The sequence below is a fragment of the Sus scrofa genome, chromosome 16, assembly GCF_000003025.6.
Source record: "Sus scrofa isolate TJ Tabasco breed Duroc chromosome 16, Sscrofa11.1, whole genome shotgun sequence".
Taxonomy (NCBI): domain Eukaryota; kingdom Metazoa; phylum Chordata; class Mammalia; order Artiodactyla; family Suidae; genus Sus; species Sus scrofa.
In genome coordinates, this window is record NC_010458.4 from 39,977,147 (window position 1) to 39,992,908 (window position 15,762).

The 15,762-nt window shown below is 37.0% G+C and overlaps 1 long non-coding RNA gene across 10 annotated transcripts in view; it reads left to right on the forward strand.

Moving 5' to 3' along the window:
- The window catches only part of LOC102161888, a 126,116-nt gene that overhangs the window by 18,534 nt on the left and 91,820 nt on the right, over positions 1-15,762 (forward strand). For 9 of the 10 annotated variants that reach the window (XR_001301840.2, XR_001301839.2, XR_002339761.1 and 6 more), the window contains exons 2-3: positions 3,592-3,642; positions 7,161-7,442. This is a non-coding gene — a long non-coding RNA (uncharacterized LOC102161888). Of the gene's footprint in view, positions 1-3,591; positions 3,643-7,160; positions 7,443-8,211; positions 9,210-15,762 lie in introns of those variants that run through there. The other variant, XR_001301843.2, reaches the window with a different exon arrangement.

A 15,762-nucleotide genomic window follows, 5' to 3' on the forward strand; every position in this document is an offset into this window, starting at 1 on the left:
GAAAGGGTAACACAATTATCTAACACCCAACTAAGTCAAGAGCATGAAGGAAATAGGTTTATTAAAGCTTAACTCAAGTCAGATAACTTGTATTATGGGTGGACATGGCTGGGTTAACTCAGGGTTTTTTGTTTTTTTTTTTTTTTTTTGTCTTTCTTTCTTTCTTTTTTTTTTTTTTCTTCAAAGAAGCAGACTTTTTAAGATTAGATCAACATTACTGGTAGAAGCAGGAAACTTAGGGGCAAGCCATTAAGTGTAACATCAAAGTATAGCTTCTATATCTCAGCTGTAAAGACAGGAACATACCCATTTTTCTCAAGTACTGCTTCTGAATAGTTATATCAGTAAGCTGTATCAATAGAAAAGGAGAGACTAGAAATGTATACGTGCAATTCCACCATCAGCCAAAAAGCCATATAAGTCTTTCAGACTCTAAAGTAACATTCATGATAGGGAATAACACATTGGTGTACTTTTGTTTTGCTTTTTAGGGCCACACCTGTGGCATATGGAAGTTCCCAGGCTAGGAGTCGAATCAGAGCTACAGCTGCTGGCCTACACCACAGCCATAGCAATGCAGGGTCCGAGTTGCATCTGTGACCTACACCATAGCTCACCGCAACAGTGGATCTGCGACCCACTGAGTAAGGCCCAGAATTGAACCGGCATCCTCATAGATACTGATCAGATTCGTTTCTATTGCACCATAGAGGGAACTCCCCATTGGTGTACTTTTAAATCTCATCTCTTTCATTTTTTAAGTGCATGTGTGCTCTTAGCATGTGTTCAACAGATGCCAGGGGGAGGAAGGTGACAAGAGAAGTCGCACAATACAGAATCACTCTTTTTTACCCTTGAAACCAATAGAGTTTAATTGTATGCACTATATACACACGTGTGTATGTATTATGTATACACATATATGAATGTATGTATTTAATATTTAGCATAGTAACCTGTGGGTTTTTTTAAATGTATTTTATTTTGAAGTATAACATACTCATAAAAAAGTGATACAACCCTTATAATTGCTGCCCATGTGAAAAAGAAAGAGGAGACAGAGGAGAAGGAAGAAGTGGAGGAATAGGAGGTAGAAGAGAAATAGAGGATGAGAAAGAGAAGAATTAGAAGCTTTCGAAAAATTTGACTGGCATATCAGAAGTCTTGTGAATTTATTCCCAATCACAACCCTCTCCTCACGCTCTTCCCTTAATAAGCCCTAGCCTCACTTTTTATGTAGTCATTTCTTGCTTTCTTTATAGTCTTGCCACTTTAGTGTGTGCCCATATACTCCATATATGTCCATACAGTTTAGTGATGTATGTTTGGGAACTTGATGTAAGTATAATCATCCTGGATGTATTTAGTCTTGTTTCTTCCATTTGTTACCCATGTTGTTGAATACCTCTATGGTTTGTTGATTTTCATTGTTTTGTAGTAAATGCTGTAAAAGTGTACCACAATTCCTGTATCTACTCTGCTATATTAGACACCTGGGTTGATTACAGTTTGCCCCTAACTTCAAATAATGTTGCCATAACTATTCTTACACTTTTGGTGCACAGGACATGTATTTTTTTTTCCTCAACCTATACTTTTATTATTGCCATTTTATGAGTAGGAAAAATTACAGTTTACAAAACACACTTGAGGTCACCCTACTTATTCATAACAGAGGTGGAATTAAGAGACATATAACTACATGCACTTGTTGGAACATGGAGGACATGCGTTTCTGTTGGACATAGTCCTGGTCAATACAAATTAAAAATGTGACCATGGGCAATGAATCTAACTTACTCTAAATGAAAGTGCAGTGAGCCAGTAATCTAATGAAGGAAAACAACCATTCTTTTGGTTATTCTAAGGTTGTAGATGCCGCCTGAACACAGAGATGGCCATTTCCATCCAGGTGAATAAAAAAAGAGTATCCAAGATTGTATCTTTGCTTAAGATTCATGTCTGCAAGTTATGTTTCATTAAGAAAATAAAATGTTTTAGTTTTTAAACTATCCCTGGTACTAGTTCTAGAATTCCAAAATTAATAGGATGAAATATCCTTGGAGGGCAGAGAGTATATCTCACTTGTCTTTTATGTTCTTCACAGGGACCATGGCAATGCTGGAAAGATGTTAAGTCTCCACTAATTATGCATTGCCTTAATAAATATTCTGTGGAGTAAAACTATTTGTACAAACGGTTATAATTTTCAAGTGTCAGGCCCACAAAAGGGGAGAAGAGTGGATTAGTTTAACTTAAAACTTTTTATGTTCTGGGTTTTTTTTGTTTGTTTGTTTTTGTTTTTTGTCCACACCTGTGGCATGTGGAAGTTTCTGGGTCAGGGATAAAACCTGTGCAACAGCAGCAGCCTGAGCCACTGTAGTAACAACACCAGATCCTTAACTTGCTGCGTTATGAGAGAGCTCCACTTCTTTGGTTTTGAAAGCCTCTTTCTTGAAAAAATAAGAAAATAATATTGTGGGTGAGTCCATCTTTTTTCTTCATAATTTTTTTTAACCAAATTCATATATGTCCTAAGTGCAGGCAGTATATTTCTGAGGCTTTTAAAATTATAATTTGGACCTTTTGTTTGCCTTTTGAAATGAAAGACAAAATGAACAATACACTAAGATGAAAGTATATCACTCATGATAGACCTGTGCTTCAAATTAAATATATTTTAGGCCTTAGCTGATTTTGCCAGTTAAGGCCAGATCATGGTAAATTGATTTCAGTTATCTTCCTGTTTTTTTTAATGGGCTTTGTTCTAAAGCTTCAGCTGAAGAATCAAACTGTTCTGGATTAACTGAAGTCTTGTTCCTGTTCATACAAATGCAGTCAACATGAACACTATAACTCATCCAAGAACCATTTAAACTATTAAGGAAAAGGTGATTTAATTGTAGCTCAGTGGGTTAAGGACCCACTCGATCTCTGGCCTCACTCAGTGGGTTAAGGACTGGGTGTAGATGCAGCTCAGATCTGGCGTTGCCATGGCTGTGGCATACGCCACAGCTGCAGTTCCCAGTCAACCCATGGCCTGGGAAAATCCATATGCCACAGATGCAGTTGTAAAAAGTAAAAGAAAAAGAAAAATTGCATATCCAGTATCAGGCTGGGAGAGAACACTGCTTCTTATGAATCCAGCATACTACCCACACCATGATTCATTTTGCTTCTTTGCTGTAACACATGTTAGCATTCTTTTTGCAAAAAAAAAAAAAAAGATTCTTTTGGTGTGTCTATCTTGGGAATTGTAACTTTCAAAAGATACTCTTAAATATATTACTACCTTATTTAAACGATTTGCTTCCAAGAAATGCAGTACTTTGAACAAAGTCACTAATCCCCTAAACACACAAAAGGAAAATGCTCAGCTGGGTTTCCCTTTTTATTTTATTTTTTCTATGGTTGGTTTATGACTTATTGCTCAAACTAGGAAGATTTACCTCGTATAGGACACAATTCCGTTTAAAATGTTTTCCATGCTTATAGAAAGAAATACTGTGTTCGTATCTTAGTTTGTTCAGGCTACTTAACAAAATATATAAACTATGTGGCTTTCAAACAACAGAAACTTATTTTTTACAGTTCTGGAGGCTGAGAAGTTCAAGATCAAGGTGCTGGCAGATTTGACGTCTGGTGAGAGTCCACTTTATGGTTCATAACTTTCTATAACTTGCTATAACTTCACATGGAAAGGTGGGTCTCTTTTATAATGGCACTAATTCCATTCACGAGGCTCCACCCTCATGACCTAATCATGTCTCAAAGGCCCCACCTCCTAATGTCATCACCTAAGGGGTTTGGATTTCAAAATATAAATTTTGAGGGAACACAAACATTCAAACCATAGCAGTTAGCACACACCAGTAGAAAATTTCATTTTTACTGCATTTCTTTCTCTTGATATATGGAGAGAAGTAAAGGGCTTCTACCAGACAGGTGAAAGTATCTTTTTGACTGATCCCCTCTGTGGTTTTAAATATATTTTTTAAACTTACTGCATTTATTAATCTGGTGTAAACATTTTAGATTCTTGTATGAACTTAAAAGATATTATGAGCAAAGACTTAGAAAGGTAGGTAAGAAAAATTGCCACTCTGCAGAGTAGTGGTAAAGAGTTGGCCTGTATGTGTATGAAGGAAGGTGTATGAGCAGAGGAGTGGCGTGATAAAAGTCGTGCTTACAGAAAACTCTACTGGCAGCAGCCCAGCGTCAAGAACATCTACCCAGCTTCCATGAAATTGTCCCAGACTGCTCTAACCGTGCTCTTCTCTGAGTGCCTACAAATATTATATAATATATGAGCAATAATAAACAGGTGGGTCAAAATAAAATGCTTTTCCCAGCAAATATGGAATAATTAATCTTGATGGGACAGCAATGATTGAAATTCACGTGAAAGAAAAAGTCGGGCTTGGTTTCTTCCCTGGAATCCATTAGAACCTTTAATACATGTCTTGAAGGTTCCGGGGAGCCTTGTATTTCAAACAATGCTAGTGTTTTAAGGAATAGAGTTTTGGAAACACTGAGTTAAATTGTAGCACAATGTAACCTAAGTAAAAGATAATTAAAGTTAGAGCTTATGTTAGCAAGAAGAATGGCTAGGAAGTCCCACTTTTCACATCCTCTAAAATAAAACAGATAGTTGTCTGTATTTTATTCCCTCTAAAACTGTGATTCTCCACAAAGGCTTCTCTTGACAGGATGGTAGCAGATTTCAGTTGGATTTTGTCAAATATCTTTTCTGCATCTCTCGAGATGATTGTGTCTTTCTTTTTTAGTTTGTTAGCATGATGAATTCTATTGATTTTCTAATGTCAAAACAGCCCTACATTCCCAGGATAACTCTCACTGGGTTGTGATGTACTATCCTTTTACTATATTGTTAGATTTGGGTTTTTTGTTTTGTTTTGTTTTTTTAGGGCAGCACCCATGGCATATGGAAGTTCCCAGGCTAGTGGTTAAATTGGAGCTGCAGCTGCTGGCCATAGCCATAGCACTGCCAGATCCGAGCAACTTCTGCGACCTACACCATAGCTCAAGGCTGTGCCGGATCCTTAACCTACTGAGCTAGGCCAGGGATTGAACCCGCATCCTCATCGATACTAGTCAGGTTGGTTACCACTGAGCCACAATGGGAACTCCTGAAACTGGAATTTAGAACCCAGTATTTCCCAAGCATGAAAAATTTTAGTATATAGTGGACATTAGTAAATTATAACCATTTTGATGTATAGTGATTAATTGTAACAGCCCTGAATTACCATTGCCAGGTCTATGACATAGGAAGAGTCATGGCATTGTTTGATGGGAGTAGGGAAGATGATCCAGTTTTAGCTTGAACACAAATTGGAAATCATTTTTCTTACTAGACAGAGTTTAAAATCCTCTCTATTTATTCCAGGTTGGTAAAGGGGACATTTTTACATAGACTCAAAAATAGGTTATTACATAAATCTAAAAGGAAATTTAAGGTAGAAAAAATGTTTCCAGCTGATAGAGGATGAAAAGAACTAATGATATCAGAGATAAGAGAATAAACAAAATACCTCAGAGCTGGAAGAAGTAGCCCAGTGGTTGAAAGAACAGTAAAGACTTGAGAAGTATCTGTCATTCCAGTTCAGAATTTAATAACAGCCCAAAACCCACAGATCCCTTAATGCTGTGATGGATCTGTGAACCAGGCATCTGATAGGTGCTCTCTATGTACTTGTTGAATTGACCTGACAATCGTTTACAAGCTTAAGTTGAATTTCCAACTAATGGCACAAACCTAAAATAAAAGAGAAAACAGGAAGAAAGACAGCAGCCTCAAAATTTTGGAGGCTAGCAAGTATGTAAGTACTGATGTATTGGACTAGAGAAAGCAGTCCTAAACTGGCAGGGAGGAGAGCTGAACAGAAACTCAATTTACATTGCAAAATCCCCCAAGACCCAAGTATCTCTGGAAGGCAGGGGTGAAGATGGGGTTAAGTCTTCCCTGACAGTGTGTTAATGAAGCAATTATTCTTTTATTCCTTTCCTACTTTACACAAAAACTGCTCCTGACCTTCTCAGGTCTCAGACTGCCGGCTGTCAACCAACATGCCACTGGCAGAAAAATAGAAATCTTCTCTCGGGGAGAGAAAAGAAATAAGATCTTGACATTGGGAATTTCCCAAGGAATAGGCTCAGCTAGATCATCTTACAATGAAGACTATAGTCAATAAGCTACAAGCCACACACAGAGTTTCTAGTCAACTTTTGGGGGGACAACTTTTGGTGGACAAAAAGAATGCCAAAAGGAGAAGGAAAGCCTGTGCTATGACCAAAATTAAATAATAAAAAAAAAAGGATTGTTGTTACATTCACAAATGAAGAACAACGTGATATGTTTAAAAAAAAAAGAGTTCCCATTGTGGCTTAGCAGGTTAAGAACCTGACATACTGTCCATCAGAATGCAGGTTCAATCTCTGGCCTCATTCAGTGGGTTAAGGATCCAGCATTGCCTCAAGTAGGTCACGGAAGCAGCTTGGATCCCATGTGGCTGTGGCTGTGGCTTAGGCTGGCAGCTGCAGCTCTGATTCGACCCCTAGCCTGGGAACTTTTGCCGCAAGTGCCGCCCTAAAAAGAAAAACAGAACAAAGAAACAAGGTTTTGGAAATTTAAATTATGATAGCAGAGATGAAGGGGTTTCGATGAAGTAGAAGATAAATACAGAAGGTAGAATTTAGGAAATTTCCCAGAAAATAAAAAGAAAAAGATACAGAAAAATAGAGAAAAATAAGAAAATTATTAAAACTAATCCAGAAGATTCAATACCTAAATAATAATAGTTCTAGAAAGAGGAAACAGAGAAAATGGAGGGAAAGAAATTATCAAAAGTAATTCAAGAAAGTTTTTTAAAAGTGAAAGGCATGCTTACCCAGCATGGTGGTCTAAAATAGACCCACACCACAACATACTATGACATTTCAAAGTACTAGAGAAAAAAATTCTACAATCTCCAGAGGACTGTGGAACAGAATCAGGAATCAGAATGGTACCAAATGCCTCACAATACAATAATGGAAGCTATAAGACAAGGAAACAATGCCTTCAAACTTCATTTTTATCTAGTGTGAGGACAGAATGAAGATCTCTCAAAATTTATTTCCCTTGCCCCTTTTCCCAGGAAGATATGCTCCATCGAAACATGGAAATGAAGTAAGAAAGAGCAAGACCTAGATCCAAGAAACATAGAGCCGACGAGTCTCCAGGATGCATTAAATGGAGACTCAAGTTGTGAGCAGTACCTGAAAGGAAGCAACATGTCCAGAATGGAACAGATCGCAAAGTTCCAGGAAGGATTTCTTCAGGAAAATTAAATTGATAGAATACTTAATTTGAATCTCTTGAGGAAACTTGCACACATTGGGAAGAATTTGGATTAAATTAGCAACAAGTCCATAAAAATGTAAGTAAATCTACCAAAAGACCATTGTTAATTTTAGAGAAAACTAATAAGTTGTGCAGGGCTTATTAGAAAGAACTTGTACTCATCAAAAGCAAGTGAAAAAAGTGAAGCTCTTGAGGAAATATTTGCAATATATACAAATGACAAATAATATCAAAAATATAAAATGAACTTCTAAAAGTCAATTAAGAGGACTGCAAATAACCCAATTAAAAATAGGCAGAGGATATAAAGAAGCATTTCACAGAAGGGTAAATTGCAGATGACCAATAAATACAGAGAGATGTTCAAAATTATGGTGATCAGGAAAATACAAATCAAGATCACAATTGGCAAAATTTAAAAGACTTATAATAGCAAATATCAGATAAGATATAGATTCACAAAATCTTCTATGTATTGCTAGTAAGATTAAAAAAGAAAAATGTGTTGGCACTACCTTGCAAAGCGGAAGAAAAACATACTGAAGAATGACCCAGCAATTTCCTTTTAGAAGGAAACAGAAAGTTTTAAATATATATAATAAGAGAAATGTATAAGAAGTTTCACCACAGCATTGTTCAGGAAGAACCTGAAAATTACCTCAAAGCCACCCATCAGTGGGAAATGGCTGAATAAACTGTGATTGTTTAAGCACTTAAAAAAATAAATAAATATATAGATGAATCAGAGTGATTCTATCATAACTAGAAAAAGTAAATCTCAAATATTACATACAGTCTCATGTATTTATACAAAATTTTATTTATTTTATTTATTTTTTTTTTAGGGCCACATCCATGGAATATGGTGATTCCTAGACTAGGGGTCGAATCAGAGCTGTAGGCACTGGTCTACGTCACAGCAACACAGGATCCAAACCACATCTGTGACCTACACCACAGCTCACAGCAACACTGGATCCTTAACCCACTGAGCAAGGGCAGGGATTGAACCCACGTCCTTATGGATACTAGTCATATTCGTTTACCACTGAGCCACGACAGGAATTCCTATATAAAATTTTAAAATATTTTAATCCTCCAGCTTTCTGTTCACTTATTAGTCGTATATTCTTTTACTTATTGTGGTTATCCTAGAGATTGTAACTTGTATCAATATATAAAGTCTAATATAAATTAGCACTTTTATCTCTTCCTGGACAATTTAAAGACTTTTGAAAAATCCTGTTTACCATTCTTACAGTTTTCTATTGTTGTCATATATTTTAATTATCTCTATATTTTAATCTCCACAATACATTTTGACAGTTGTTTTCTGCAATCAGTTTTGACCTGGTTTACTCACGTATTTATCTGTTTTTTTGCTCTTCATTCCTCTACATTTCTAAATTTCCACTGCAATAATTTTCCTTCTGCTTAATGAACATCAGCTAATCTCATTTTTTTCTCCAAGAATCTGTTTATCTTACTTCCTTTTTTAAATAATGCTTTTTCTGGGAATAGAATTCTAGGCTGGGATTTTTTTTCTTTTTCTTTTCTTTTCTTTCTTTCTTTTTTTTTTTTTTTTTTTTTTTTTTGTGCTGTGAAAATATTGTTTCATTGTCTTCCAGCTTCCACTGCTTTTGTTAACTGGATGTTCCTTTGAAGACAATCTGTCATTTTTCTCTTTCTCTTTGTCCTTGTATTTAGTACTTATATTGATATGCCTAGGCCTGTATGTGTGTGAATTTTATCTTGTATGTAATTTATAATATGACTGAATCTGTAGCTTGGCATATTTCATCATTTTTAGAAAAAAATTAAAGCATTATTTCTTCAAATATTACTTCTGTCCAATTTTCCTTCTTCGCCCCATGTCTTCTGTATTTCTTGCAGAAAGAACAAGCTACAAGAAAGAACAGAAAAAAAATATATTCTTTTTTACTCTTTTTCTTTATTGCTTCCTTTAGGATGTTTTTATCTGATCTGTCTTCCAATTCACTAATTCTCTTTTCAACTATTTTTATTCTATTGTTAGATCTATTCATTGGGGTTTTCATAAAAGTTACTGTTTTCACTTTTCAGAATTTTTCTATTCTTTCTTATAGCTTCCAGTTCTTTATTAGAATTCTGTCTTGAGAATTTTTTTTGAACATATGAAGTGTAATAATTTAAAGTCTATCTTTGATAATTCTATCATTTTGATCTCTATTTTCACTTTTTCTTGTTTTTCATCATGTTTTCATATGATTGGTTATCTTTTTTTTCAGGGGCACACCCACAGCATATGAAAGTTCCCAGACTAGAGGTCAAATCAGAGCTGCAGCTCACAGCAACACTGGATCCTTAACACGCTGAATAGGGCCAGGGATCAAACCCACATCTTCATGGACACTAGTCAGGTTTGTTACCGCAGAGCCACAGTGGGAATACCTGCTTGGTTATCTTTTATTGAATGCCAGGCATTTTTATGTGAAAGCTTGTGCGGATACTTTGAGGTCTAAAATGAGGTTGTCCTGCTCCAATGAAAATTTGAGTTTCTTTCTAGAAGATTGCTAAAGGCATTGGCAATATTGGATTGCCTTAATCCCTTAGAGGGCTGAGAAAATTCCAGCTGAGCCTTCATCTCTGAGGGCTTGTCTATTTCCAGCTCATTCTTTACTCCTAGGATTTAGCATTTATGATCTCAGTCTAAAAAACCTGGAGGATATCCTAAACACCCTCCTCATTGGTGAAGACTGAAGTCCAGTTTGGTCTGTTGGTCTTATATGTCTACAAGAAGCTTTGATCATCTATTTAGTCACCTCTTCCAAAATCAGCAGATGAATGAGAGGAATATAGCCTCAAATTCCTTACGTCTCTAGGTTTCTTTCCCTGATAATGTTCTCACTATTTTTTACTGTTTTGTTATCTCTTTGATAATTTCAAGCAGATTTTTGAAAATATTTTTGCTAAGCGTTTCAGCACGTTCTTAGTGAAAAGATTGGTCCCAATTAGAAAGTTTGCCATTAAATACGGCCCACAGAGATAATTTTAATCTACCACTCTTCTGTATCCTTTATGCAGGAATACATATAGATGCAATAAAGTTTTATAAAGGAATGACAAACAAAAGATTCAGGACCATGGTTAACTTAGATAAAGGGAGGGAGAAAGGTGGATTGGTTGTGGATAGGGAGAAAAAAGAATTATGTAAGAAAGAAAATATAATCATAGTTTATTATGTGGTGATAACATTTAATAGTGTAAGTACTGAGTAGTGATCTAACTGAAATCATGATAGGGCCAAATTTGGGGATTAAAAGTATGTATTTGTGTGGAGACACAGAGAGCAAGAGATAACTGGATCCTCATCTTCTGTATTGGGAAATCAATAGATAACGCCTAAAATGGGAACTAAGAAAGTAAACAAGAGAATATGCTACAAGAGTTCAAAATGATTGCCTGGAGATGTGTTGTGGGATTGGGAGTGAGAAATGAAGTTTATGGTATGGTTTTTAAAGCTTCTTGACTCTTTAAACTTTTTATAAAAATCTCTAACTTTGGGAGTTCCCCTCATGGCACAATGGAAACGAATCTGACTAGGAACCATGAGGTACCAGGTTCTATCCCTGGCCTCGCTCAGTAGGTTAAGGATCCAGTGTTGCCATGAGCTGTGGTGTAAGCGAAAGATGTGGCTCAGATCTGGCATTGCTCTGGCTCTGGCATAGGCCAGCAGCAACAGCTCTGATTAGACCCTTAGCCTGGGAACCTCCATATGCCGCAGGTGTGGCCTTAAAAAGAAAAAGGAAAAAAAAAAAAAAAAAAAGAACTCTAACTTTGGTTAAATAGTAAAAATAATAAAAAAGGATTTCAGACCTAAGTAAAAATAAAAGAAACATATAGTAGAAAATAATGGAAACTTGTGCCTGAAGATGTTTTGCATAAAACTTATTCTATTAGTTGGTCTTTTATTTCAACCAGTTGTTTTTCAGCCAATTTCTTTGCCATTTTCCTCATGGCAGATTTTTTTCAAAGAAAAGAAAAAGCTTTTTAAAGTATGTGCTGTCCATCTGCAAAGATTTTGTTAGATTGATAACCTATAGTGCCCAGCCCTAAAAGTTCACAAAAGAGGTTACATTTTTATTTGGGAATCATGAGTTGAAAATATAGATAAGATTTTGCTCTGGTTAAAGGAAAAGCTCTATTAAAATAATTGAAAACTTACTTTTTGATAAACAGAATATTATAAAAATTATTGTCCAAATAATGTGCCACTGTAAAATAGTGCGGAAAATGAGGATTTCTGCAAATTTTCCAAATTCTATTCTGTACTTTTGATGGAAGATAAATTTTTGTTCAGGCATGTTTGGTAGTTCCTAAGCCAAATTTTTGGCACTGTGTCTGTTAGCCACAGATAGTGTATATTATCTTCTAGCTTCTGTATATCAAATTTGATGCTTAAATACAACTCTCCAGAATCTAGAATGTAGGATAAGGTAACATTCAGAAGCTGTCTTCTTTGGTCACTGATCTTACATCCAGTCTGAACCAAAAGTACTATGCTGAATCACAACAGTAAAAACCAAGTTTGTACAGAAATTTAACCCATCTATACTTTAGTTTTGCCAACTCTAAAATGGGAATAATCATTCTAGTTTAGCTATTAGAGTTGCTCTAAAAAGTAAGTAAGATGACTGTCAAAGACAATCACATTTTTAAAAAAGACTATTTGATTTTTACATTTTAAAATAAGCACACAGGAAAAGTAGAGTTTCATATCAAGATAGGAGTAGGATTGTTTCAGCTTTTTGGAGAGTATCTACATGAGTAGACATTTAACTAAAAGGAATGAACCATGTGTATTATATAAATAAGCACATATATGTTTTAAAATCATGTGATATTTACTATATACTTGTTATCTGCTGGCTCTGTATAAAATACAAAATATGTGTGTTTTTGTGTTGACATATCCACAAAGCTCTAATTCAGGATTTTAGGTATAGCCAATGAACCAGCTACATTCAGCTTCCACCCAAGTACATGAATATAGAACATATTTTGCCAGTGCAGTGAGTTGACAGGCCCCATGACATCTTTTGGTTACATGTTTTGAGTGACCACATTTTGAGTTACAGGGTTTACCAGTCTCATGGCCATAAAAAGTTCTAACACTCCCACCCTATTAGATATTGCATTTATATCTAGCTTATTCATTTCTGCCTCCACATTAGGTAACTAGGGAAACAATGATGTCACTGCTTAGTGTGGCACTTATTTAACTTCTCTGTTTAGGGTCATAGTTTGGGAAGCCTAAAGTTATTTGATATGTCTTACCTCCACCTCTGTAATAAATTCATGTAATTTTAATTTTTCTAAGGGGTTTAAAGGAGGAAACTATCATTCTGTTTAATGTGTTGTCTGAAGGAAAATATATATTCTTAAGTGTACTCGTTCTGAAAAATCATCTGTGCATTTGCAGCAGGGTTTTTTTGATAGACCTTAATAAGATTGAGCCAATTGTGTGACCCAGATTAAATAGTCCCCCCCCCCTTTAGAGCATGCGTCTTTGGGCAGCCATTCTTCAGTTGACCTTCCTACCACCACCTTGCATTTGGTTTGAGAGGCTAGATCTCTGTCTTGCTTTTCTTCCTTGTGATCTTCTTCCCAACTCCGCCATACTGATAATAAAGAGTTTTTAGAAATAAACAGTACCCAGCTCTAACCTTCGGCCTTAAAAAGCATACTGCAGAGTTCCTGTTATGGCTCAGTGGAAACAAATCTGACCAGCATCCATGAAGACGCAGATTCAATCCCTGGCCTTGCTCAGTCGGTTGAGGATCTGGCGTTGCTGTGAGCTGTGGTGTAGGTCACAGACCTGGCTCAGATATGCCATTGCTGTGGCTGTGGCATAGGCTGGCAACTACAGCTCTGATTGGACCCCTAGCTTGGGAACCTCCATATGCCATGGGTGCAGTCCTAAAATAAAAAATAAAATTAAAAAAAGCACACTGCCTTCAAAATAGGATAGAAATGAGTTAGCAGTCTCTCCAGCGAAACAAATGGGCACTCAGTTCAGCTCATCAGTCACTTGCCTAATATGTTTATATTCTGTTTCCAAAATTATTTCCCTTCTCTTCTTTTTCAAACTTGCTGTACTCCCTGATGCTCTCCCTCAGCTTTTGACCTGACAATATAATTCATTGAGAAAATAGAAGCATTTAGACATGAGTTCTGTTATTTCTCCACCACCTAAACCATCAAACCAACCTACCTCCAAACTTGTCTATATTCTGCCTTCTCTCCACTTCCTTTTTTTTTGCTTTTTTAGAGCCATGCTCATGGCATATGGAGATTCCCAGGCAAGGGGTCCAGTCGGAGCTGTAGCTCCTGGCCTATACCACAGCCACAGCAACCCGGGATCCAAGCTTCATCTGTCACCTACACCACAGCTCACGGCAACACCGGGTCCTTAACCCACTTAGCAAGGCCAGGGATGGAACCTGAGACCTCATGGATGCTAGTCAGGTTCGTTTCCACCGAACCACGACGGGAACTCTCTTCTCTCCAGTTCATTGAATGAAAGGCAAACGCCTGCACCTGGGCTCAAGATCCTATCCCTTCTCATTCTCAATATTCTGTTTTCTCTCTTTTGTATGAGTTTTCCCCTCTCTGCATTACAGTATCACCATCCCCGTCATCTACTGTCTCCTGTTTTTAAAAAGCCTTTCCCCAACCCTATATATAATTCCAGCTGCTGGCCCATTTTTCTCTCCCCAGACATGGCAAATGTGATATATTTCAAAAACGAGAGAGCAGTCAATTGAGTTGAATGCCCTGAGAGAGCAAATGTCCACAGAATTTGGACCAGTGAAAGAGTGCTATTTCCATATCTGTTCTCGCCAGCCCCACTGACCACCCAGTCAAGCTTCTGCCCCCTCACTCCACTGAAACTGCTCTTGCCAGGGCACCCAGGAATTCCATCTAGCCACATTCTGTGCATCCTCATCTCTCAGCAGAATTCAACACAATTGAGTCCTCTCTCCCTGAAATACTAGTTCTCCATAAGCTAAATCTGAGGCAAAGACTTCTGTGTAGATGGTTTATTTGGGTAAAGATTCAAGGGACCTAAAGTGAAAGATCACAGAAAAGGAGAGAAAGCCAAAATAAGATTGTGTTATGGGAGTGGGCTGTGCCCATATGTGCCTATAGATACAATAGTGCTTGATTCATAAAACACTGATTTATAAGATCCTGAAGAGCCTTACAAAATGTTCCTCAGAACTGTCTGCCTAGGGGATAAAAAGGGAAGCATGTATCCATCAGATCTCATCCACCATAGCTCATGAGTATGGCCCTACTCATCCTATCATCCCAGACCCAGCTCATGCAGAAGTATCAAGTAGGTTCCTGAGGATTCCACTCCACGGGTCAGAGAAGTTCCCCAGGGCAGGAATGGGGGGAGAGGTACCTGGTTTCCACCTGAAGCAGGCACTGTCTGACTACACCTTTGTGAAGCCAGTGAAGCTTTCGTGGGATTTGTCATTAAAGCAGTGAGTGGAGTAAACTTTGGGATTGAGAAGACTTAAAGGAGTCATAAGCTTCCCAACACCACACTTACCAATTAACTATCCATCTTTTTTTCTGATTTCTCTGCTTCACACCCAATGCAGACATTCCCATGGCTCTGTCCTGGAGCTGCTAGTCTTTTAAAAATCTGACCACTTTCGTAGAACTTATTCAGCCCCATAGATGTAAATGTCATTCTGTTTGACTCCCAGATACAGCCCTGACACCTCCCTACAACTCCAGACTTGTGTAACTAATTGTCTGCTTGTTTCCTCTCATCATTTAGGCAATTATTATAAGATTAATACCCTTGTAATCATTACCCAGGTCAAGAAATAGACCCAAAGCCCCACTATGTGTCTTTCCAGCCCTTTCATGCTCTCGCATCTCCCTCCAGAAGTAACCACTCTCCTGACTATAGCATCCTCTCTCTTATGTTTCCTTTATGATATTCTCACATATTGATAGTACCCTTTGTTCCTGAAGGTGTGTGCATCCTTAGACTCTATAGTTTAGTCTTGACTGATTTTTATTTCCTCATAGTTTAGCCATTAAATGCCCTATGCAATTTTGACTTGCAGTATTTCCAGCAGTCTAGATTTTTCTTCATGGTTCCATTCATTCCTCTTCTGTATTTCCTGCAAATTGCATCCAGACACTTGATCAGACTCAGGTTAGATTGCTTTAGTAAGATTGCAGGTGATTGTCTTGTCCCTCTTTTGTAATGTCACCATTGTCTAGATGTATTCATTCCTGGGGTTGCAAAATGGTGTTATTCTTCAGTGATTTTATTTTCATTTATTAGCTGAAATAACTTTTAAAAGAGATACTTCTTTTCATCTACTATT